Raw genomic sequence first — 27,988 nt, forward strand, 5'->3', positions numbered from 1 at the left:
TTTTCTGAATTCTTCTGGAAAGTAATACATGTTTTAGCAGTAACTGTGGTATAGCTACAATGAGACAGCCTTTTTTGTAGCACAACAATACGTTACAGTGTAGTACTTTGTTCATCACGGTACTGTACGTAATAACTACGATATCTATACGCATAGCATTTCGCTTTTGTTTATTATGAGGTAAGTACATTGACTTCTGCAGAACTTTGCTTACGGACGACGATAATTACGACACTTGGCACATTTTTTACCATTAAGTAATGACAGAGATTATGTCACAACAAGACGCACAATTTAGCGCTACAGGACACGCATTTGAGTGATTAATTTTGTACTTAAAACATTTATTTTGAAAGATTTTTGAATTACAAAGAAAGTTTTCCGTGATACATTTCATTCCATTGCTGTAGTCTGTTAACACCTGAGGGTATAATTACATTAATCCTCAGGGGGGTACACGCTTACTTTGTGTACCATGTGTTTGGCAAGCACAAGGAGCCCTAGCTAATATGGTATTTGCTTATACAACCTAACACATCGGTACCATGTTTCTCTAACACAGAATTACGCAGCTATCTGATTATTTAACTGAGAGAGACAAACATTTATTTTATACATCAGTGACAGATGTTGACGTAATTACACAGTTGGATAACTTCACACTTATGAAATTGTATTTTTCTGTACTTTGTGAACTGTTCATATTTTTTTCGGAACCACTGTGCTACTATGAGAGCTGTGAATGATGTATTTGCTATGGGATCACAATTTTTAAAGTACGTTCGAGGTAGATGACTCTTTGAAATGAGCAGAGAATTTTTTTTAGGTTTTAAAATATTCAGAAAGCTACGACGATTTTGAGATGTGATTGATCTGTTATTATTACGATGACGATGTGTATTATGCTGTTGAGGTATGTTTATGATCAATGAGATGATGCTATATGAGGAATCTGATTATGCTACGTATTTATTATGATGAAATATTGAAGACATGTTGATGAATATGTATATGTGTAATAAGGTAAGGAATGAGGAGTAGTGGTTAGGGACTCTGACTTGTGAAAAAGGATGTTGGAAACCAAGAATTGTACACAGAAAGCCATTAGGTGGAGAAAAAAAAGAGGCCATTATCCTCGCTATTGACAGTTCTTTGTAGAAAGCGTCGCAAATACGACACCCTCAAACTTGAAAACATGATTTCACTGTAGAGTTCTTAATTTATGATATTTACTAAAATGCCTAATGAAATGATGAGAAACATTTTATATCTATTGTCTTTGTAGTTGAGAGATTGCTCATTTTGATTAATATCTAGTTTCTAGCTGCGCTGCAGCATTGGTTAAAATGAAATTTTATAGATGTACTAATATAGATATTTTGTGCCTACAGATCCAGTAAATAATAAAATTTATGATCTACTTAAAAAAAAACGAAGGAGCACAAAAAGACATTTCCCCTCACAGGATTGCATACATAATTTTCTTTTCAACTACTTGGTAATTTTTTTGGTAGAATGACTTCTTGTGGTGCACCACTTTAATGACATAGATATTAAGATATGAATAGACATTTCCCTTATCTGCATTGTTATCTTTAGTGTACTATTTTTTCTGCTTGAGCTTTGTCATATTTAGGTATAAGTTATTGCATTTGCTGCTGCTGCTTGCCAGGCATAGTGCTACCAAATTTCACTTTGCATTACTCTGTGAAGCCAGTTTTACTACTGATTTATTTTTCTTTTTGCTGCACATTGGCTCATATTAGTGATAATGTTGATTTGCTCTCCAAATTAGATTTACTGCTGCTTGCTTTGCCAATTTGCATTTTTCTGTCATTGCTGTTTGTGTTAATTGTTATGTGCTGCTGCATTGCTTCCTCCCTTGATATATATATATATATATATATATATATATATATATATATATATATATATATATATATATCTCTGAGCTCAGTAGATTTAAGTTAGCTTAAGATGGGGTAGGCTATATGAGAGAACGAGTTGTGATGAATTGGAAGAAATGCATTGAGAAGCAATAAGAAAATGGTTTGGCCAAAAAAGTATTTTGAAAGAGGATTTGAACAAAAAAGTAGGGTTTAGGGATAACAGGTTTAGGTAGGGTTTTCTTGGAAATAAATGATGAGGTAAGATAATGGAAAATAAATAATGAGGTAAGAAATATGTGAACATATATATACAGAAAGCATACTTGGATTGGATTTTATTGGTGGAAACAAATGTTGAAATAAGACAAAAGATCTATGGAATGAAGTTTTGGGTAGGACTGCAATACCAAATGTTACACTGAAAAGAAACCCTGTCCATTCCTCTTGTATCATTCCGCTATGTGTTTGTGTACCCTTGTGTATTTGTGTTCTTCCTGTCTTTATGTGCTTAGCCAATACGATTTCTGTTGTAGAAATTTTCTAGTACTAAGCTACATTCACTATGAGGAGGAATACTGTTATCCTCAAATATAATTTGCATTAATAATATGTTATTTTCTTTGTAAAGATGTTTATAGACATTATTAAATCTGTTCTGTTTCAATGCTCATGTGTGAACTTAATGTTTCAAAACTATTCTCATTATTTTACATATCTACTTATGTCATAATTCTTGTAACACTGATGTACATGTTTATTTCTATTCTTTTGTAAAGCCTGTATTACTACAAATGTTATCTGTACTGTTATGTTCTTCAATGATGTACTTTGTGCCTTTGTAATTGTATTTTTATGTTATAAAATCGTAATTGTCACCAGTTCATCCAATTAAGTAACTTGTAAGTTACATTTCACTGCACATGTTTCTGTAGGTCATAGGATATGCACAGTATGTGAGAAGTTGGGACTGTTAGTGTTTGGACTTGTGTTAATAATTCAGCAAGGGACTGATTAACAGCATTGCTGGTTCTAAGGACAATTCCAAAAACTTTGTGAATGCACAAGTGGTGCCTTATGGACTTGCTATATTGTCTGCAAGACTTCTAAGGACAATTCCAAAAACTCTGTGCGTGCACAAGTGGTGGTAGGACTTGCTATATTATCCAAAAGTCTCTTCGATGGTGATTGTGCACCTGCACAGTCGCAACAGATGGCTGCTGGCCGTCTCTCTAAGGACTGCAGTGGTTCGAATGGCTCTGAGCACTATGCGACTTAACTTCTGAGGTCATCAGTCGCCTAGAACTTAGAACTAATTAAACCTAACTAACGTAAGGACATCACACATATCCATGCCCGAGGCAGGATTCGAACCTGCGACCGTAGCGGTCACGCGGAGACTGCAGTGGGTCTGCACCTTTGATGAGGACTGCAGTGGGTCTGCACCTCTGGTGGCCCACCAATACCATTCTACAAAGACTGCAGTGGGTCTGCACCTCTGGTGGCCCACCAATACCGTAATCTCTATCAGGACTACAGTGGGTCTGCTCTGTGATGACCTACCTACCCATATTCTTCAAAACTACGACTGACTCTGCTGTGGGTTTGCTCTGTTGTGGCCCGTTACCTGTTTGCATGTCAAGAGTCAGCACTGTCTTTCCATTGGAAGGACAACACTACTTCTTCAAGACTGCATGGAAATCCACTACTTCCATGTGCATTTTCTTTTACTAATGAGACTTTGTGAAAAAAACTGTAATTACTACTGTGATGAGTGATCAGGACTGTCTTTACAGGTTGTAAGAAAATTGTAGCTTTTGACCTACATTGTATCAATAAGTGTGTGCATTTGATTTCTTTGTTATTGTAATTATGAAAAACTTTTTCAAATCTGTATTGGCCACTGCCCAAAACAATTTGTAAAATTTTTTGTGGGGAGCATGGGGGCTATGTAAGTAGGCTGTTTAGCTTTTTTTATATTGGTAACGCCACGTAGCGCTCTGTATGAAAATCACTGGCTGTGCTGTGTGCAGTCTTTGGCTGGGTTGCATTGTTGTTGGCCATTGTAGTGTTGGGCAGCTGGATGTTAATAGCGCGTAGCGTTGCGCAGTTGGAGGTGAGCCGCCAGCAGTGGTGGATGTGGGGAGAGAGATGGCGGAAATTTGAGAGCCCATGATCTGGACGCGTGTCCATCAGAGACAATACATTTGTAAGACTGGATGTCATGAACCGCTACGTATATATTATGACTTTTGAACACTATTAAGGTAAATACATTGTTTGTTCTCTATCAAAATCTTTCTTTTGCTAACTGTGCCTATCAGTAGTTAGTGCCTTCAGTAGTTTGAATCTTTTATTTAGCTGGCAGTAGTGGCGCTCGCTGTATTGCAATAGTTCGAGTAACGAAGATTTTTGTGAGGTAAGTGATTTGTGAAAGGCATAGGTTAATGTTTGTCAGGGCCATTCTTATGTATGGATTATTGAAAGTTAGATTCCGTTGCGCTAAAAATATTGTGTGTCAGTTTAAGCACAGTCATGTATAATTTTTCTAAGGGGACGTTTCAACGCTTATAGCACAACGGTATGTCGACTACATTCTATGTCCCATTTTGTTGTCCTTCATGGCTAGCCATCCTGGGATTACATTTCAGCAAGATAACGCTCGTCCGCACACGCCAAGAGTTTCTATTGCTTGTCTTCGTGCTTGCCAAACTCTACCCTGGCCGGAAAGTCGCCAAACATCTCGTCAATTGATATCGTTTGGAGCATTATGGGCAGGGTGCTCCAACCAGATTCGGAATTGAAGATGTCATGCACCAGTTGGACATAATTTGGCACGATATCCCTCAGGAGGACATCCAACAATTATATCAATCAACGCCGAGCCGAATAACTGCTTGCATAAGTGGCAGAGATGGACCGATGCATTATTGATTTTCTCAGTTTGTAAAGCTGTTCCTCATGAATAAATCATCCATTTCTTCTGAAATTGTGATCACTGTTTATCCGTACTTGTACATCACATCTGCCGATTTCCGTACCATTCCGATAACTCCTTGGTGGTGCGTCTTTTTTTTTCTTATCTTACAGAGTACATGCTAATAAGACGTATGCGAGAGTATTTCACTTAGACTATCAAGAAATGAACCGTACAGTTTGGTGGTGACTGGGCGCTTGTTCTCATGGTGGGACGCAACTTCCTGTCTATGCGTCGGGAAAGGCGGCTGGCGTCTATGTGCTCCTAGCGCCCCGCGGTGAGTCACGGGGTCGGCGCGCCTCGTAAGCTGCCACGCGGCCGCTGCCGGCTTTGTTTACAGTGCAGTAAAGCCAGCCGACGTGATCGTCCGCTTGTAGACACACGGGACAGCGAGTAGGCAGGCCGGAGCGCTTGAAACGCCGCCCGTCTTCATTGTCGGCTACGCCGCTCAGCGGGAGCCTACGCCACAACACTCCGTTTAACGTCGCCGCGCAAGCAGCAGGCTTGCGCAACGCCTCTCTGTTCCAGGAACCGAGCTTTACGGCCACATGTGGTGCTTCTCACCGGTCGAAACAGATGACACACAACACCTTATGCATACAGTCGCACATTCGTGTCTGCAACTAGTACAGACGCTGACCTTCGTGACCTCAGCCACATTGATTCGTGTCACAGAGGCGGAATATCTCTGGCGTGGGTTTAGCGTACTGTGCATGTCGCCAGCACAACAAACAGCTGTTGTCACGTGACTTAGATTTAACACAGTTTGTTTCCATTTTCCGCTAATGCGTAGTAACGGCAAAGAGGAATTATTTGTTGCTGCCAAGGATGCAAATCGAATGACGTTAAATGAGGAAAGTGCTTTGTATAGATAAGTAGCGCAAACAACTTATACGAGGGCGTGCCTAAAAGTAATACCTCAGAATTTTTACTTGAAAACTTTTAAAGCTTTATAAATACAACAAACTTGATTAACATTCCACACCTTTATTCTTCATTATTTCAAAAGTATTTCTCCACGTAGTCAGCCAGGTGATGAATAAATATTTCCCAACGAGAGACCAGTTTGTTGATAGCGCCACTGTAAAACAGAGTTTCCCGGACGGTACATATACCAATATTGTTACGCAAAGACATTTCGGGCGGTATGCGTACAGTTAAACAAAACATACAATGATGAGCCAAAACATAAAGGCCAACTGTTTAATGTCTTGTTTGTCCGTCTTTGGAACGAAATACATCAATAATTCCGCGTATCAGAGCCCCGATTGTTTGTTGGTAGGTCTGTGGAGGTGTGTGGCATTAGACGTCTACGCACAGGTCATGTAATTCGCGTAAACAACGAGCCGCTGATTTGTGTACGCGGTGGTGGCGACCGATAGCGCTCCAGGTGGGTGAATTGCAGTATATGCTACTTTTTTGGAAATATGTTTAGTACGCACATCTTTTGAGTTTTTCTGACAGTTTCAACACATATGTTTCTGTGTTAACAGATTCAGTCTCATGGGAAACATATGAGAAATGATGTTGTTGGGGAACCAGCACGTGTCCCAGTGCAGCTTCAGATTCAGCTTGGTCACTGTGGAGACGCTATCGAGAAGCACAATGGTGTCAAAATTGGCACCTTCGCATATCGAGAAAGTGTCCAGGCCATTGCGTTTGTACTGCAGTAACTTAAAGCTGGAAGGTACTATGACTTTCATCAGGTGAATTTGGTCGCCGAAACATCAACGTGAGTTTATTATAATGCTCCTCAAACCACTGTAGCACGGTTGGGCTCCGAGACATGGACTATTATACTGCTACAAGACGACATCGCAGTCGGGGAAGACATCAAGCATTAAGAGAAGCAGGTGGTTCACAGCTGTGAGATTCTCCTCGATTACTACCACAGGTTCCATGCAATCGCAGGAGAATGTCCCCCGTAGCATAATACAGCTCCCACCAGACTTTTTTTCGCCGTTTTCGAGACACTCATTCATATTCTCTGCGTAATAATAAGCTGCCCTTTGTCAAAGTCGCTTATCGCAATGGATTTTCACAATTGCAGCCCGTATCTTCACTAGGGTGACACCCGTCCGTGACTGCTCCGCTTACATACTTCTGTTCCCGCGTTACCTGCCCGCAACGCCCCAGTGCGGCGGTAGGCAGTGGTGATAATATATACGATATACAGGGTGGTCCATTGATGGTGACCGGGCCAATTACTCACGAAATAAGCATCAAACGAAAAAATTACAAAGAACGAAACTCGTCTAGCTTGAAGGGGGAAACCAGATGGCGCTATGGTTGGCCCGCTATATGGCGCTGCCAAAGGTCAAACGGATATCAACAGCGTATTTTTTTAAAATAGGAACCCCCTTTTTTATTACATATTCGTGTAGTTCGTAAAGAAATATGAACGTTTTAGTTGAACCACTTTTTTCGCTTTGTGATAGATGGTGCTGTAATAGTCACAAACGTATAAGTACGTGGTATCACGTAACATTCCGCCAGTGCGGACGGTATTTGCTTCGTGATACATTACCCTTGTTAAAATGGTCCGTTTACGAATTGCGGAAAAGGTCGATATCGTGTTGATGTATGGCTACTGTTATCAAAATGCCGAACGGGCGTGTGCTATGTATGCTCCTCGGGATCCTGGACATCATCCAAGTGTCCGGACCGTTCGCCGGATAGTTACGTTATTTAAGGAAGCAGGAAGTGTTCAGCCACATGTGAAACGTCAACCACGACCAGCAACAAATTATGATGCCCAAGTAGGTGTTTTAGCTGCTGTCGCGGCTAATCCGCCCATCAGTAGAAGAAAAATTGCGCGAGAATCGGGAATCTCAAAAACATCGGTGTAGAGAATGCTACATCAACATCGATTGCAGAGGAATTACGGGACGATGACAGATTTTTTGCACTCGTTGTGTTTAGCGACGAAGCGTCATTCACCAACTGCGGTAACGTAAAACGGCATAATATGCACTACTGGGCAACGGAAAATCCTTGATGGCTGCAACAAGTGGAACATCAGCGACCCTGGAGGGTTAATGTGTGGTGCGGCATTATGGGAGGAAGGATAATTGGCCCCAATTTTATCGATGGCAGTCTAAATTGTGCAATGTATGCTGATTTCCTACGTAATGTTCTACCGATGTTACTACAAGATGTGTCACTACATGACAGAATGGCGATGTACTTCCAACATGATGGATGTCCGGCGCATGGCTCGCGTGCTGTTGAAGCGGTATTGGATAGCATATTTCATGACAGGTGGATTAGTCGTCGAAGCATCATACCATGGCCCGCACGTTCACAGGATCTGACGTCCACGGATTTCCTTCTGTGGGGAAAGTTGAAGGATATTTGCTAACGTGATCCAGCGACAACGCCTGACAACATGCGTCAGCGCATTGTCAATGCTTATGCGAACATTACGGAAGGCGAACTAATCGCTGTTGAGAGGAATGTCGTTACACGTATGGCCAAATGCATTGAGGTTGACGGACATCATTTTGAGCATTTATTGCATCATTGTGGTATTTAGAGGTAATCACGCTGTAATAGCACGCGTTCTCAGAAATGATAAGTTCACAAAAGTACGTGTATCACGTTGGGACAACCGAAATAAAATGTTCAAACGTACCTACGTTCTGTATTGTAATTTAAAAATCCTACCTGTTACCAAATGTTCGTCTAAATTGTAAGCCATGTGTTTGCGACTATTACAGTGCCATCTATCACAAAGATGGAATGTGCGTATTACAACGAGCTGATTCTTGACTACTATAATTGTGATGTGAAGTTAAAGTTGATTGTGAGACATGCCTGTATGCGTGATAGTGTTTTAATTTAACCATGAAGGATTTTTAAGACAGGAAGTTTCTTCCTAAGGGTGCAGATAAAAAACCTAAGGCAACGCCTAACTCCAAGTATGATGAAATCTATTGTAAAAGTTTAATAAATACAGGGTGTGCATGTGTACATAAAGTCCGGAAACAATTATTTATTGCAAAAGAACTAAACATGGTACAGACGTCGTAGATATTGCATTTTGAAGAGGAACTCTGAAAGTTTTTTTTATTTTTTTTTTCCAATATTCAATATGCGAACCATGAGTGACACGGCAGACGTCAATACGGTAATCGAATTCTTGCCATACCCGACCCAGCATGGCATCGTCGACTGTGGCAGTCGCTTCCCGTATTCTCTCCTGGAGGGCTGCTACATCACGTGGTAGAGGCGGTACATACACTAGATATTGAATGTGTCCCCCACAGAAAAAATTCAGACGAAGTGACATCTGGCGATCGGGGAGGCCATTTCATGAAACCGCTGTCCCCTTCTGTAGCACGGATGCCATGTTTGCGACTAGCGCTGACATCGGCAAATCACCAAACTACGCAGTGGCGGTATACATGAAAAAAAAAAAAAAACTTTCAGGGTGTCTCCTCAAAATGACGCCGTAAAAAAAAATGCTTCCATGAAACGTTATTACTTGTGTCACATTTCTTCTACCATAGACAGTTGTTAATCGGCACGGTGCAAAACCGTACAGTGCGCACTGAACAAGGAGGCGAAAATTATTCCTACCATAACGTCCTCCCGCACTCCACCTCAGGGTTTGTTTCAAAGTGAACAACCTACAGTGGTACGCCCAAGTTTGAAAAAATGTAAAGTGGTACGCAATGACAAAAAGTTTGGGAACCCCTCATGTAGAACATTTGGCTCTATGGAGCCATACCTTACCCCTGTTTGCCCCGCTTCATCACTATCAAATTGAGGTCCTCGAAGATGTTCTTTCAGGTTTCGAAACAGGTGAAAATCGCATGGGATCAAGTCGGGACTGTATGGAGGATGATCGATGACAGGGAATCCAAGGCGCCGGACTGTTCCAGATGTCACAGCACTCGTGTATGGTCTGGCATTATCATGCTGAAGGAGAGGGTTCTCGATGTGTGGACTGTTAGAAATTCTACTACAGCACGCTGTTTCTCACGCAGTGGCTTATTTACTTTCGGGATTTACTCAGTCGACCGTTGTAGTTTGTGTAGCACATCACGTGACGATCAGTTCTATCTGTGATTTTTCATGCGTGAAAATGGTTCAAATGGCTCTAAGCACTATCGGACTTAACATCTGAGGTCATCAGTCCCCTAGACTTAGAACTAATTTATTTATTTACACGCCAAGTTCCGTAGGACCAAATTGAGGAGCAAATCTCCTAGGTCATGGAACGTGTCAGTACATGAACTTACAACATTAAAGTAATAACAGATAAAAATAAATGTTTATGAACCTGAAAAAATGTCAGTCCATAAGTTTAAGTAAACAGTATCAGCAACACAATAAGAATCAGCTTAATTTTTCAAGCAACTGCTAAGATTTTTGAATTCGAGTGGCCGCTTATTGAAAATGGATGGAGCAGCATACTGCACACTTTTTGCACAAGAGTTAAGGAAGTCCGATCCAAATGGAGGTTTGATTTCGGCCGAGTATTAACCGAGTGAAAGCTGCTTATTCTTGGGAATAAACTAATACTGGTAACAAGAAATGACAATAAGGAATATACATATTGAGAGGCCAATGTCAAAATACACAGACTCGTGAACAGAGGTCGACAAGAGGTTCGTGAACTCACACCACTTATTGCCCGAGCCGCCCGTTTCTGAGCCAAAAATATCCTTCTGGAATGGGAAGGGTTATCCCAAAACATAATACTATACAAGTGAATGAAAATAAGCAAAGTAGACTAATTTACGTGTCGAAGTATCACTCACTTTTGATACCTTTCGAATAGTAAAAATGGCAGTATTAAGTCTTTGAACAAGATCCTCAACGTGGGCTTTCCACGACAGCTTACTATCTATCTGAACACCTAGAAATATGAACTGTTCAGTTTCACTAATCATATGCCCGTTCTGTGAGAGTAATACGTCAGGTTTTGTTGAACTGTGTGTTAGAAACTGTAAAAACTGAGTCTTACTGTGATTTAACGTTAGTTTATTTTCTTCAAGCCATGAACTGAGATCATGTACTGCACTCTTTGAAACCGAGTCAATGTTGCACACAACATCCTTTACTACCAAGCTAGTGTCATCAGCAAACAAATATTTTAGAGTTACCCATAACACTAGAGGGCATATCATTTATATAAATAAGGAATAGGAGCGACCCCAAAACGGATCCCCGGGCCACCCCCCCCCCCCCCCCCCCCACCTGACAGTACCCCACTCAGATCCCACATCACCGCTGTTATCAACATTGTGAATAATGACCTTTTGCTACCTGTTGCTAAAGTAAGAGGTGAACCAATTGTGAGCTACTCCCCTTATTCCGTAACGGTCCAACTTCTGGAGCAATATTGTGAGATCAACACAGTCAAATGCCTTCGTTAAATCAAAGAATACGCCAAGCGTTCGAAACTTTTTGTTTAGCCCATCCAGTACCTCACAGAGAAAAGAGAATATAGCATTTTCAGTTGTCAAACGACTTCTAAAGCCGAAGCTCGTTAACCGAAGGCCATCACAGGCAACCGTGCCAAAAGCAGGATTCGAACCTGCGACCGTAGCAGCCACGTGGTTCTGGACTGACGCGCCTAGAACCGCTCTGCCAGTGGCCGGCATGCGTGAAAAATAACAAGGTGCATCGAGTAGCGTATTTCTAGTTAAACCTTAGGACCAACGACGTTTGTGTGCTGATTCACATGTCACAAGAACGCAGTGACTTACCACCTCCAGACAGGCACTATCGGATAAAAAATTCCATTAGTTTGTTTGCCAGAGATAAGATCCACACAGTAGGATCATTTAGAACCAAAATATTACTTCAGTGAAAGGACTTGAAAGGAAATTATTGGACCTGTTCCAGTACTAAGCGAAGATTTTTATTTTCTTCCTCACTCTATCCTGCATTCCATAGCCTATACTTGACAGGTCATCATGATCTCTGGTTCGTGTTAGTGTGACTGTCCTTCACGGAAAACGAGAAATTTCATACGCAAAACGCTTGCTGTGTGAACCCTGTAAACTCTGTTTTGCGTTATTTTGCGCATTCTTTTAAAACTTCGTTTCTGTTTCGGAAACAGTAAACCCGAATACCTACGAGAGGGCGGGAAACCGCCGATTTATCTATAGCGGCATACTTACTTCACGTCCTCATTTCATTCTTGGCGTGTGTCCATTCACTTAGCATTCGGTTAGACTTATAACCCTGGGAAATATTCAGTTTGACAAATAAACATAAAATGCTGCTACGAAAGCGAGTTTGCAAATACGCTTGTTATGCCCTACTCAGTAATCAAATGCAAAACGAATAAATATAGGTGTAGGTCCTTCAAGACAGAACGTAATTACTGTTCCAAGTATAAACAGTAGATGAAACTCTGCGTTAATGAAGCGAAATTTCTATTCGCAATTCCGCAATTAAGTTAGGCCTACATAACTAAACTAAATTTCATAAGTACTGTATATATAATTGTTGCTAATCACAAATGAATCATTCAAAAAGCATCTCTGATTAGTGTAAAAACTTCCAGCATACAATACTTTTTCACAAAGTTTGAGAGCACAAAAATTAATTTTTCCGTATTAAACATTTAGTAGTCGTAAGTCTCCCGCCTGCGACTGCTGTTAAAAGTCTTTGATAAGTGATTACGCTCTATGAAACAGAACTGCTCATCAGGACCAAATGCAGTCGAGATCTTACATGTACTCATATTTAAGTAAAGAAATAAAAATAAAAAAAACGACCTCCAACGAGAACAAAACGGAATTTTGAATGCGAGATATTTTGAACTGAATATGACGCAGCATGAATGTTTGTACATAAGCTATTTCATAGGTATATTTTATTTAATCGAACTCACCTCATCAGAAACCCGGTGTTAACTTAGCGTCAGTGTCTTATCACACAGTAACGAAGTAAGCAGCCCATAGAAATGAGGTTCAACAGTTTTAAATTTTACGCACTGACACACAGACACAACAAGACAACCAGAAGCTTCTATCCAACAATACGTGATGTTTGCGTCAGAGAAAATGTGAAGATATTCCACATTAATCATGATCGTGGTACGTCTGGCGGACATATATGAAATCTCACTCCAAACCAACTAATTTTATAATTTATCGCTACAATATAAATGTTATGCTTATTGCACAGTCAAGACGCTCTCTCGTGCGAAAGTTTCTACTGTTTGTCAGCTGTACCGACACTAGCGCTCCCAGCGTTGAGAAAGCAGACAGTCATATGCGTCTACACATAATATTTGGTCTTAGTTATTACTACTTAATTAACGAAACAGTTGTTATATTTTTGCATTCTGTGGGTTAGTAAATTACCTAAAGACATGAATCATCATGAACTGTATGTACAAACAGTCGAATCAAACCGGTTCAATGATGTAAGCTACATCTTATTCATAAAGTAATACTTTCGTATATGGGTATTTTTGGTGCTTACTCTTCTGAAAGCAAGAGAATATAAGTTCGTATTTCACAAACAGGAAGCATATCTTTCTGGTGTTGTCTGTTGTTATTATCATCAGCACATTTAAAATTTCTAAGGATTCTGATGATTCGCCCTTTTTTTACATGAATGTTTTTGTAAATAGAATTAATTTTGCTTCCAAAGTGGTTGTTTGAATATTCTTGACGTATGTGGCTCAGATTTAGCAACATGTGTGGAATTATTTCTAGAATGAAATTTTCACTCTACAGCGGAGTGTGCGCTGATATGAAACTTCCTGGCAGATTAAAACTGTGTGCCGGACCGAGACTCGAACTCGGGACCCTTGCCTTTCGCGAGCAAGTGCTCTACCGACTTAGCTACCAAAGCATGACTCACGCCCCGTCCTCACAGCTTTATTTCTGCCAGTACCTCTTCTCCTACCTTCCAAACTTTACAGAAGCTCTCCTGCGAACCTTGCAGAACGAACACTCCTGAATGCCAGCCTGGGGGATGTTTCTAGAATGAAATTTTCACTCTACAGCGGAGTGTGCGCTGATATGAAACTTCCTGACAGATTAAAACTGTGTGCTGGACCAAGACGCGAACTCTGGACCTTTGCCATTCGCGGGCAAGTGCTCTACCGACTGAGCTACCCAAGCACGACTCACGCCCCGTCCTCACAGCTTTACTTCTGCCAGTATCTCGTCTCCTACCTTCCAAACCTTACAGAAGCTCTCCTGCGAATCTTGCAGAACTAGCACTCCTGAAAGAAAGGCTATTGCGGAGACATGGCTTAGCCACAGCCTGGGGGATGTTTCTAGAATGAAATTTTCACTCTACAGCGGAGTGTGCACTGATATGAAACTTCCTGGCAGATTAAAACTGTGTGCTGGACCGAGACTCGAAATCGGGACCTTTGCCTTTCGCGGGCAAGTGCTCTACCGACTGAGCCACCCAAGCACGACTCACGCCCCCTCCTCACAGCTTTACTTGTGCCAGTACCTTGTCTCCTACCTTCCAAACTGTACAGAAGCTCTCCTGCGAATCTTGCAGAACTAGCACTCCTGAAAGAAAGGCTATTGCGGAGACATGGCTTAGCCACAGCCTGGGGGATGTTTCTAGAATGAAATTTTCACTCTACAGCGGAGTGTGCACTGATATGAAATTTCCTGGCAGATTAAAACTGTGTGCTGGACCGAGACTCGAAATCGGGACCTTTGCCTTTCGCGGGCAAGTGCTCTACCGACTGAGCCACCCAAGCACGACTCACGCCCCCTCCTCACAGCTTTACTTGTGCCAGTACCTTGTCTCCTACCTTCCAAACTGTACAGAAGCTCTCCTGCGAACCTTGCAGAACTAGCACTCCTGAAAGAAAGGATACTGCGGAGACATGGCTTAGCCACAGCCTGGGGGATGTTTCGCAGGAGAGCTTCTGTGAAGTTTGGAAGGTAGGAGACGAGGTACTGGCAGAAGTAAAGCTGTGAGGACGGGGCGTGAGTCGTGCTTGGGTAGCTCAGTCGGTAGAGCACTTGCCCGCGAAAGGCAAAGGTCCCGAGTTCGAGTCTCGGTCCGGCACTCAGTTTTAATCTACCAGGAAATTTCATGTGTGGAATTGGTTTCTTCTGTGTTGGGATACTGTTTTATAGCGTTTAACGATTTATTATCATACATGTGTGGTCTTCCCATTAGCTGCAGGTGAGGTGGCTTCTTTGGTACGTTAAATAACGTTGCATTCCATAAAGGTTAGGTTGGTTGGTTGATTTGAGGGAACCATCCTGGCATTTGCCTGAAGTGATTTAGGAAAATCATGGAAAACTTAAATCAGGATGGACAGACGCCGGATCGAACCATCTTCCTCCCGAATGCAAGTGCAGTGTGCTAACCACTGCGCTATTTCGCTCGCTTTTAAAGTTTTCCTACTTTTCACATTCACTGATGTGGCTGTGACTGCAGCTAACAAAAGTTCGCTTTGTTGGGTAGACATACGACGTCTTTCTGCAAAAGGACAGGTCTTCTGGTGTTTATTAAAGGAAAACTACACTTTTCAGTAAATATCTGTACGCTACAAGAAAACCGTAAATAAGTTGTCCTGTAATGTTCTGTTTGTTACAAAGCAATATAAACGTTAGTATTAGCACCCATTCGATGTCGTATTCATAGATGTCGCTTGCTTGCCGCTTGGGGCATTGCTATCACTATGGATAACAAAAACGAGACAGTGTCGCGACTGTTACGTTAGACTATGTTAACCGTTTACCAAACCAGTTAAACCATGTCTTCTTGTTTCTCGAGTAATCGAAATACAGTATTGTGCTTCCTTATCTTCCCATGTAGTAATCTAGAACGTTGTCGCTGTATCGATAGATATGTCTTACTTAGAGAAGTCCAGTTCCTGTTACACTTTTCACTGCGGGTTGTTTTATAGTATTAATGAACGCCAATCGCCATTAAACTGGCTTGAAGTTTATACTGATATCATAGTGGTAGGTACAAAAATGACGTGGGTGGCTTTAATATTTATTGAAGAGTGCAGCTTCAAAATGTCTTGAAATAGGTTGAAATTAGGCTCATAGATTCCTGTCTGAATATTTTTCTATTTTTATTAGCTTTTTATTTCCATTCTGCCTTACAGTTTTTTACCGCCAAAGATTCATTTCTGTCATTTTCAGGAATACCAGCTCCTTTAGACTAATGAACTGTCCTATCTTCAGTTAATACATAACGTCTTCTCAGTGGGGAAAGAGTTTTCTGCGAAAGATTTCTGGAAAACACGACGCTCAAGTGTGGAGACTTAATTCTTTTTTTTTTCATTTTGACTTAATTACTCTTCTTTAAATCATAATTGTCGACACTTTCCTGTCAGTGAAACAATATCTGGATAATGATACGATCACTAACATTAGGACTAGGAACAATATAACACGCTGTCTTCTCTTCGCCTTCAGTGCAACTTGAACTCGGTTCTGAGAAAAGATAATATCTGACAACATCTTTCAATGCGAAGAGCAAAATCTTCAACGGATCTTATTATTTTCACTTTTTAGCGTTTCTCAGTGACTCAGTTTCGAATACTTGAGAGAATGGTACTTAACATAAATGGCGATAGAAATATTAAGCAAAAAATGCTGCGAGTTGTATAACGGTTATCATTAACGCTCGTATGCCGAGCCAATCAAAGAAATGGAAGTTTGGTACTTGCAAATAATATGAAGAGAAACAGCAGAGCAGAAGAGTCCGTCCGCAGTAATTTAGTCTAGGGGAGTCATTTTTAAAAGAACTGATTCGGTGATTTTAATATCGTGTAGTTCCCCCAAATCTAACTTTTCACGCAAAACTTATTGTACTTCAAACGACTGATAGGTATCTACTCAATGCTTTTTCAGGTAGAGTACGTTGATATTGAGTTGATAAACATACTTCGTCAGTATACGCTAAGTATATGTTTTATATTATTTCTATGCTCAATGATCAACGACTTGAAATTACATCCTTATTATGATTAAATTTTGGTATTCAACGGCTTCTTTTACTGAAAATTTAAAATCTGAAATGGAAGTTAAGCGCCAGAACGATTGAGAAATGGGAGCATCATGTAGGGAAAACTACCAAATTACAACACCTCAGCGGAGAAAGAGAAATAAAAACTCAGCAATTGTGTGGATTCCTGTGACCTCTACGCCTCTTTCTTAATTTGTGCTACCAATTCTTCCCTTCATTGATTACTAGGGAAAGGCTTCCTTGATTTTCTCACATCGTAAATTACATTCAGTGCGTAGAAAAAACACAAAGGCGTCGGCACGCTAGGATTTACACAGCTTGTACCGCCCAAAGCGGGGGCCATGCGTCTCTCTCGACCAGCTGATGGATTCCCCCGCGAGTGCACACGTATCAGCCCAGTAGAATGCTTTATGGTCGCCGTTCCCTTTGCTCAGGGAGGCACAGTATCTTTTACGGAGAAGGTACTCCATTACTGAGGAATCCTCTGCCCCAATGGAGAAACACTTGTAGCGTAGTCTGCAGTTCGCTGGCCGTCCAAGGATCTTCGCTGTGAACACATGGCCCCGTCCACATCGAAGGGTGCGACCTGTACGCACGCGCGTGCGTGCGTGTATGTGATTGCGTGTGCTTCAGAGCGAAGCTGATAGTTGTAGGTAGGCAAATATTTGTATGTGCAACCACCTCTTCAACAACATTCCAAGCATAATCCTCATCATGAATCCTGGTTATTTCCACATTCAAAAGACTACAAATTAATTTCTCGTAGTCAAGATTAAGCTGGACATGAGTATCCACACTGAGAAATGCACTGTATCTACATGGATACTCTGCAATTTACACTAAAGTGACTGGCAGAGGTTTTTTTGAACCACCTTCAGACTATTTCTCTTCTGCTCCATTCTATAACAACGCGTGGGAAAAACGAACCCCTTAAGTCTTTCTGTACGGATTTACGTTATTGTGATGATCATTTCTCCCTATGTAGTTTGGCAACATCAAAATGTTTTCACATCCTGGGGAGAAAGTTGGTGATTGAAATATCATGAAAATATATCGCCGCAACTATAAACGCCTTTTCTTAATGACTGCCTCGCAACTCGTTTGTCATATCTGTGACACGCTCTCCCCTATTTCGCGATAGTACAACTTAACAGTTTCCGAGAAAACAACGGTCAAAGTTTCAACGTAATTTTGTCAGTCTACTGCGCTACAAAAAACCAAGTGAGTCGCAAGTACAATGGCCAAAAGCATCTTTTTTCAGTCTTCGCACCACGTGTTAGAATCCAAACTCGTACTTTTTTTATAAGTAAGTATGTGACATAAGTACTTTTTCCAACATCGTGAACTGCAATGGAATTATTGACAAGAGACATGAATATTCCAAACCTTATTTCAATTTTTAAAGGCTTCCAGAAATAGCTGCAAGCAGTCGCCTTTTGTGTCGCTTTAATTTTTATTCATTTACCATGACCTATGACTCATAATCAGATGGAACACACTTATGATGACTGTTTGGAGCATTCATCACAGTCGCATCCACACTCATAATGAATAAATGTTTTATTTCAGTGTTTGCTTTCGTTTCTACTTTTACTTTTCAGGAGAACCAATGCAATCCCCAGGGTGATATCTATTTATTCAAAGCATAAAACTTTGAACCATGACGAGCAACTTGCGAAGGCACATATGCCAGAGTCACATTTTTTAGTGTGAATAACATTAGGGAAGCAACCTCATTAACGTTGCTATATAGTTTGCCATTTGGCGATAATTCCGCAGCAAACAATTATAATTGCACCTCCCTTCATAAGGTATGAGTAATATGTAGTCCAGTTACCTATAGGGATGGAAAATTACTAGGTGTGTCTGTGTTTTTCTTTTGCAATGGATATCTGTTAGTCTTCTGCAACTGAAATATACTGACGGAAAAGAAAATCGAAACACCAAGAAGGAGTTGTGCGACATATATAAAAGTTGGTTGGCCTGTTTCTACATCTGAAAGATGGTTTCTATTCGGGTTTAGCGCCAGTCGCACAATAGTAGTGCCACTATGACGATGCAAATCAGTTTAGTTTAAATTACACAATGCTACGGTCCTGAGAGTTAGTTACCTTTGAGATTCGACGTGATGAGTTGACGTTAGCCAAGGATACCTTTAAAGTGACAAAGACGCCATTATCAGCACCTCACTGAGTTTCAACGAGGTCGTATAATAGGGCTATGAGAAGCTAGCTGTTCCTTCTGTGATACTGCAGAAAAACTTAGCAGGGATATAGCAACTGTACAAGACTATTAACAGTGGTGATCACGAGAATGTACGGTCGCAAGAAGACCGGCCTCCAGACGGCCACGTGCCTCTACCGAGAGGGGAGATCATCGTGTTCGGCGTATGGCTCTGGTGCATCGTACTGCATCTGCAGCTGCGGTTTCAGCAGGTGTTAACACTACAGTGACGCAACGAACTGTTACAAATCGGTTACTTCAAGGACAGTACCGAGTCAAATGCCCTGTAGCGTGCATTCCACTGACCCCAAACAACCACCGTTTGCAACTTCAGTGGTGTCAAGCGAGAGGCCATTGCGGTGCAGGTTGGGAGTCTGTTTGAAATCTGGTTCTGCCTCGGTGCCAGTGGTAGCGGTGTGTTGGTTAGAAAGGGGGGGGGGGGGGGGCACAGTTGAGGGTCTGCAACCAACCTGCCTGCGTGCTAGACACACTGGACCTACACCTGGAGTTATTCCTGGAGTGCTATTTTGTATGACAGCAGGAACACTCTTCTGATTATCACACGCACCCTGACTGCAAATTAGTTCTTCAGTCTGGTGATTCGACCTGTCCTGCTGCCATTGATGAGCAGCATTCCAGTTGGTGTTTTTCCAACAGGATAACGCTCGCCTACATGCCGCTGTTGCAAGCCCGCATGGTCTACAGAGTGTGGACATCTTGCCTCGGCCTACTCGACCACTAAACCGGTCTCCAAGCTAGCACATATGGGACATCATCCGACCTCTCCAGCGTCACCCACAAACAGCATTAACTGTCCCTGTAGTGACCGACCAAGTGCGACAGGTATGGAACGCCATCCCACAAACTGACATCCAGCGCCTGTACAGTACAATACATGCACGTTTGCATGCTTGTATTCAACGTTCTGGCGTTTACACACGTTATTAATGTACCAGCACTTCGCATTTGCACAGGCTTATCTCGGATCTGTAATATTGCAATGTTAATCACTTAAATGTGTTAAATAGACAAATGTATTCCCGAAATTCCATTACTCTGCGCTAATAATTTTTTTAGTGTTGCTTTTTTTCTCCGTCAGTGTAAAATCCGTCGATCTACAGAAAGTTATCATAATAACTGAATGCACAGACTCGGCAATTACGGATCGGAGAAATCTTACTGAGTGCAATGTACTCTCTTATTGGCTAACGGCTGGCAACTGATATATTGTAAATAAAATCGGACTTCGGAGCAGGTTCTTAGTCACTCGGCCACTTTCCAGCAACTTGTCCTCCCCGTGAGTTACCTGTCCTCTTTAGAAGCCATGAAATTATGTAGGAAACCATTCGTTGGTTCTCACCTTTCAAGCTTTAATTATCTTGCAAGCAGTTATACTTGGTGAGGTAAAATGTTGTACTTGAATGGATAAGCTGTTACACTGTTTATATTACAAGTTAATAGTTCTCCAGTTACCATCTCCGACCATAGAAATCAGGAATAATTCATTCTTCCTCTCGCTCCTAGCAGTCACGGAATAAGGAATGTCAAACAAGGAACGCTGAGCACTATGTGCTCTCCGAAATACTGCATTGCATTACACACAACAATTCCCTAACGATATAGTAAACAACGCGTATCACAGCATTTTCCAGGGAGCTGTAGTCTACAAGCGATTATGGCTCAAGGCGTCTATCTTAATTGCTTCGTCTTACTATGATTTCCCTTTGCTGTGCGATGAGAATAGGACACTTCTGTAATTAGCGAATGTAATTCTTCGTCTGTAAGAGTATATGTCACGTGGTTGACATAATGCATACACATTGGTGGAATTAATTTTAATGAACATGTCGATATTCTGATTTCATTGATAAACAGCCAATTTTATAAGAAGGGGGAGCTTTGCACGCCCCAAGAGTCAATAACGTTCCGAAACGGCTCCTTTTTGCTTAAAGTCGGAAAATGTCCAAAACCAAATAATACGTATATTTTATGATGTTTCCAGGTTTTGTGGCTGTCGTGCACACATTCTGATGCCATTCCATTAATTAGTTTACATTTTGTTGGAGTCGATTACCAAGTTTGCCACTGACTTCTTGGAGATGAACACAAAATGTTAGTAACAAATTTTCGTAAAGTATTAATTTGTGCTAGACAATGTATGAGCGTGCAAGGTTACGAGCACAGAACAGCTATTGCGAGAGAGAAGCTAAGTGCCGAGCGGCGGACCGATTCTAGAAAACTATAAAATGATCGATCGTGAGTGTTCAGTTGTTTTACGGAGGCCTTTGTTTACTACGAGAGCGTTGGTGGCAGTTAACAACGGCTGCAGTAGCCTCATAGCCGTTGGAAACTTTTGAAATCAAAGCCTCAAACGTCTAATTACTTGGAACAGGAAGACTCTTTCAACTTTAAACCTTTAATGCAACTCCGGAATTCAACTCGCATTTCGTTAAAAAAACGGATCAGACGGGATGTATCCAGTGGCGGATTTAAAAATTTTGCGCCCCTAGCCACACCACATTATATGTCCTCCCCCCCCCCAAAAAAACATGTTTTAAATAATAACTATTACCCGATTACTTCACAATTCCGTTTTGGGTGGGAGCGCAGTGAGCTGTTTCCGTACTGTGCTATTCGTTGTTCTGAAGAACGCGTCAGCTGTCTAGTCGTGCTCAATCAAATTGTAATATGGTTCCTGAACTGTACTTGGTGTACGGCAGCGAATAAAACAAACTTAAAACTGCATTGTGTTAACACATTTTTCTGTCGAAAGACAACAGAAACGAACACAAGGAAAATAACTTTTCTTTTATGGCCTAAAAATTCAGCGGAGCGTGTAGGAGACAACGGATTTTTGTTATACATTATCTTTTAATATGTTCTTTTGCACGAAACCGATGGAAAAGAAAATAAAAAAGTTGTGTTACAATCTAGAAATTGAAGCGAACGTGTCATACATTAGAAATTGAAAGGCTACGTACTTTTACAGAGATGCGTTCAAATTTAAAATTAAACTGTCCTTTTTACGATCTAATAACTTGAATATGTAGCAGATAAAAAAACAGGTTTGACATTAGTATATGAATCCATAGGAAAACGTAAGAAATGAAAATGAAACAGAGATTTCGGTGCACCACGAAATAATAACTAAATATAGACGAAGAAACACAGAACTGGAGTTGCTATTACATAATTTTACAGATTAGTGTGGGTTTTGAAATCTAATTGTTAACGTGTAAAACATTGGCGTCTGTGTAGCTAGATGACGCATAAAAGTGTACACAGTACATTTAATCCATCTAAGGGCTCAACAGTTTTGTACTGCAGCTACTGCTCTCAGCATAGCTCTTTCTTACGGTGTTAGCAAAGCTTATAAGTATTTATCGAGAGAACTAAACTACGTTATTTATTAACACTTTTTCATCTGAGCGTACTCTCCGATAACGTATATTTCCGCGGTAACTATACATGTCAGCAGACACCAAGAATACGCATCAGTTGTAATATACTACAGTATCAGTATGACTTGACTGTACAGCGCCGAGCGGCCTGGGTCATTCGGGTATTGTTTAGTATTGTTGGGCGTCTTCGGTCACGTCTGCTTGTAAACGAGGTTTAGTTGCTCATTCTGCCATCGGCAATAGTAAAATAAACGGGTAATACGTAGTTTGTAAAGCCAATGAATGTGCTTCAAGTTATAATAAAAATCACTTTATAATCTTAAATTTTTAAAACTAATATGAATAAATAAACAAATTCAACAGTAAGCAAAGTTTGCGTCTGGCTTTGACGGCAGAAAACTCGATGATCATATCTCCATAGTTCAGACTGTTATCAGTTAGGAGGTCGGCTTTGATGTGAAGAATGGACAAGGCGTTCAACTTCTCCTCAGACAACGTAAAACGTAGATACGATACCAGTCTTTTAAGAGCCGAAAACGAGCGTTCTACTGAACAATTTGTAAGTGCGATACATAGAAATATTCTAGGAGTAATGTCAACATTCGGAAACACGGACTGTAGCCTCTCTTTTCGTAAAAATTTACTCATTTCGACTGGTATATCACTAATCTCAGAATATTTCAAAAGTTTCGCGAAGTGTACACATTCACTAGGGAAGAAAGGCTCTAATTCTGTCATGACACTTGGAGTTTTGCTGCACGTTCAGCAATATCGTCATGTGAACTGTTCTTAAAGTTAATGAAAACTGTGAAGCAGTAAAACAGTGTTCTATAGCTTTCTTTCCTCCTCACTAATTCGGCGTATGAGTTGTCGAGTACTGGGAGAAATGTTTCGACTCTAATATTTTCCCTTTCAGCCAGAAAAACTTCCAAGTCCGCTTCTTCGTCATCGTGAAGTTTGCGTTTTCGTGATTTTTAATGGGTGCATTCATAGTCTATATCAGTCACTATTTCCATGGATTTATTTTCATAATAGTCGAACGTGCCACGAATAGATGCAATACATCCTACAAGTGATTCATATAATTCATGCACTATGTTAGTATCAATATTTACACTTTGCAATTCCAAATTTACACTATTAAATCTCTGGAGTATGTCCTTCCAAACTGTCGTCAGGTATAGAGTTTCTAGTCTGCTGAGTTGATTCAATAAACCTGAAGCCACATTTCGCAGAAGTGGTTTTTCAAACGTTTTATTGGCAATATGTGTGAGGGCATTCATAACGCCCTCCCTCTTTTCATATAGACTTATACACGCTTCCTCTCTTGCTGATCAACGTGTTTTTGACAAGCTTTTTACCGTTGTGCTTCCTGGTTTCATGAAAGAAAGAAGTTTATCCCAACGCTGTGTAGAAACACAGAAAAAAACATTGAAAAATGAACATGGTTCCCGACAACAGCTTGCAGCACTAGTGCCTACTAAATTCAAAGAATGCGCTACACAAGGTACATAATGTGCTTTCAGACTTCGTTCTTTAATTTGTGCCTGCAAACCAGTGTAAGTTCTTGACATATTGCTTGCGTTGTCATAAGACTGGCCTCTACAGTCAATAAGATCAATGGAATTTGTAGACAGGACTTTATGTACGGCCTCAGCTAAGTTTTCGGACTTGTGTCCCTTTTAATATGAAAGATAATTGATCAATATGTGAAATATCCGCAGTAGAATCTACTATTATAGAGAAATATTTGGCCTGTTCAATTTCACTTATGATAATTCTTTTTATTCATTCAGGAAGAAGCTCTATTATTTCATCACAGATATTTGAAGAAAGATAACTTTTATGTCCCTGCCCTGGATTTCCATATCGTTCAATGTGCTCTACGAGAAAAGGATCAAACTCGGCAAGTGACATCATAAATTGACCATTATGTAATGAATGGAATCTTTCACCGTGTCCACGTAGGGAAAGTCCACGACCTATTGCTTCTTCACTACTGCAAACACCCTTTTCAACACACTGCGGCAGTACATTTTTTCTCGCTTAACATGTGACTCGAAATGGCTATCTAGTGTTCCAAATGAGTTATTTCTTGTTAAGAATAATAACTCAGAATGTGTTCAAGTGAATTCTCATGATGAGATAAAATATTAGAAATATTTTTCCAGTTTGTAATACCATTAATAGCAATCGCGGCCTTACCTCCGGACCGTTTACATGGTGCAGAAAAAACAGCACCGGTTCTACAGGAATATACTAGAAAACCATGCAAAATTGATGCACCATTTAAAAGTTTACGATAAAATACATTTGTATTCAAATATTTGGTTTTACCGTCTATTGATCTTCTTGAACTAGAAAAACCACTTTTACAATTCTGATTAATTCCACGTTGTAAGAGAATGTCGACTGTCGATTCATTGACACACCATTTTGCAGGATCATCACTAACGAGATTATTTCTGTTTGTAATGTATGACTCGACACTTTAGTTTTTCGTGAAACTCGAAATCAGGAACAATTTTCTTTTTTTCATTTTCGTCTGTATTTACTTGTTTTACAATAGCTGCGGCGTCGGAAATATCATCCGTACCACTTGAACTCGAACCAGCAACATTTTTTGCGAAAACTTTATCTACTCTGCTAAGCGTTGTTAGAACATTGGCTTCTCGTTCTCGCCTTTCCTTCGATAATTTCCGAAATGCCGCCCCACTTAATTTTACACGTTTGCTTTTTTCACTGTTATTAACGTTCAGGCACTTACAAAACTGTCAACCAACAGTGAAAACAAAAGAAAAAAATTGTAAAAGGAAAAAAAGAAAGTTTGTATCCAGTTCCAATTGTACTACACCGCACATGAGAACATAGCTTTTTACTTTAGACACGGCACACGAGCACAAAAATTTTTCCTTTAAACACGAAGTGATGAACTGCCCAACTCGGATTACTCGACGTAACTGTGCTATGAAAGAACGACAATGCAGAATAATTTAATTTCATTGTCGCCTGTTTCTCTGTTGTCAGTTAACCGCAGAGGCATGCCTGCCGGCTGGAATTCGTCTCCTCAACAAAATGGGACAGTCCCTTTTTTGGGTTCTGTTTCCCGCGTCGCCGGAATTTTAGCTGGGACGCAGAGATGTTCTGAACATTTTTGATACTGACTTTCTAATTTAAAAAGCAAAAATTTTTTGCAATTTCTTGCTGTGAGGTGTGCTGGATCGACTCTTATCCCACTTATTCTGATAACATTTTAGTGGTTTCTATGGACAGAGAAGACAGACTACAAAGTTTAAATAGTCTTGTTGGCAGTTGATGTAGTGTGTTGTCATTTGTGTGAACAGTGCTGTTATGTCTACATGCATATGCACCTTTTGTTCCAACATAAAATAAAAATAACCTTTCCTCGAAGAAAAAAAGCTTAGTTAAGAAGTTTGATATAAAATTTACAATGCCACGTACTATTCGATTGCACAGAGTGGGAACTTTGATATCGTGCAGGCTTCAGCACAATAAATGTGACAAACGAGAGTTTATTTATTCTTCTTTTTTCGCCAAAAAAGTAACTAAGTTAATAAATAAATAAAATCTTTAAACTGCTGTGAAGTGTATTTCACATTATTAGGTATTCTGTTTACGTTCTTTTCGTATAAACATGTGTCTGAAAATGTAAAACATTCCCAGCATCAAAATGTTTTGCTAAACGGGTGTCATTACATCAAAGCTCAGATATTGAAGAGCACAGAGCTTTCACATTAATTACAGTAATGGAGGGTTGATTTGATACTTCCCCGTAATTTCTACAAAAAAAATTAAGTAGAGTCGGGTTTTACATACTGAGGCCCACAGATGTTACAGTTGTTAAGAAACTGCTGATTAGTTTATCACAGGTTTTCAAGGGGCCCGGTATTTTAACGGTAAAATATGGTAGGTTTAAGTAGAAGCCGACAACATTCCCGGAATAATAACGTTTCAAACATTGTATTGTAGATTGTCACCCTGGCAGCTTACTTCAAAATATGTTGAACAATCATGAAGATGATACCAGACAGAAACCCAATGTTAAATTTCCATTCAGTAACCAATAAACTGTGGACATTTCCAAGCTTCTATTGTATAATTTCGTTCTTAAGACTTATTTAAACTAGCAAGTTGTTTAACAATATAAAAACTTTTGTCTTTTGCAAGCGCAGTTATTTTAAAACGTAAAAGGTTAAAGTGAGCACAGCAAAAAATTCTGCCCCCCTTGAGGTGCCGCCCCTAGGCCCATGCCTAAAGGGCCTATATGTAAATCCGCAACTGGATGGATGTATCACATCTGTAATAAGAGAACGTTTTCGTTTACGGAAACAGCTGTCAGCCAGCTGAATCACCTGCCACACTCTTACACTGCCCAGCATGGATAGACACTTCCCGGAAAACTATTAACAACAGATTTTATTTCCTTTAAGAACAAATGACAAATTTGGTCCTCGAGACCAAAAAGACGAAAATTAGTTTTAGAACGGCATCAGAGCGCGTACGCAGTAGCCACAAAATCTGGAAAGCCCAGATAAAACTTGCTATCAGTTTTTGGACAGAGTTTTTCTGCATTACGTAAAACATTGAGCTGTTTCTGTACATTTTTGACTAGCAGGGTGGGCCAAGCGATCTCTCTTTATACGATTAGATGTTTGTCGATGGAGTTTAAATACCGGTGCAATCATTAGTGATTTCCGAAAAGTGTGTAGTGTTCTGTCAGCTTGCGACGATTACGGAAGTATTCTATTCTCAGTCGTACAGCAAAGGGAAATCACAGATAGAAGCGATGCGATTAAAATACACCTCCTGATCCTTAATCGACTGCAGGCTCCCATTTGCAACAAAATGGTTCGATCTGCGTGTTTGTCGCGAAATTTTCGCCACATCGCGAGGTCTTTAGGAATGTTAACAAGGTTGCTTTTCCTGTTGATATTCAGAACTGGAAAACATGACTCTGAGATATGAGACTTTTTACGTTGTTCATGGTGCTCCGAATTTTTATGACTTGAATGTTTTTATTGTGTCAATCGCCCTGGGGAAAGGAATGGTTCTCGCGTAGCAAAAAACTGAAATACTGTTAATGTCCAACACGCGAATAAAAAGCATAAGTTTGTGTTTGAGCACGTGGCACAAACGCTGGAAGTAATGTTCTTTATCAGTATACTATCGCTTCACTTGCTTTTACGCCGTACGAAGGACCTGATGAAGTGGCTTCGAAACTTTGTCCGTCATTTTATTGAAAAAGTATTGAGCATCGATGTCTTGCGTCAACTGAAAAACGGGGAAATCGCTAATCAACGAGGCGGTTCTTATGCTGGTCGGCCCGATGAAGATGTGCAACTTTACATGTTGCTGTGAGTAATGGCGCTGCGGAAGATACAGACTCTAAAACGATCATTGCTTGCAGCGTCCGCACGCAGACTCATTGAAATAAATCTGCATTCTTTTGCAGCAGTAAATGCTGTCGGGTGGATGTAGTATCGTGTACATTACGTACAAAAGGATAGTGCATTGGCGGAGCTGACATTTGTACTCAGGTGATT

This window comes from Schistocerca piceifrons, chromosome 2 (assembly GCF_021461385.2).
Source record: "Schistocerca piceifrons isolate TAMUIC-IGC-003096 chromosome 2, iqSchPice1.1, whole genome shotgun sequence".
In the NCBI taxonomy this organism is placed as follows: Eukaryota; Metazoa; Arthropoda; class Insecta; order Orthoptera; family Acrididae; genus Schistocerca; species Schistocerca piceifrons.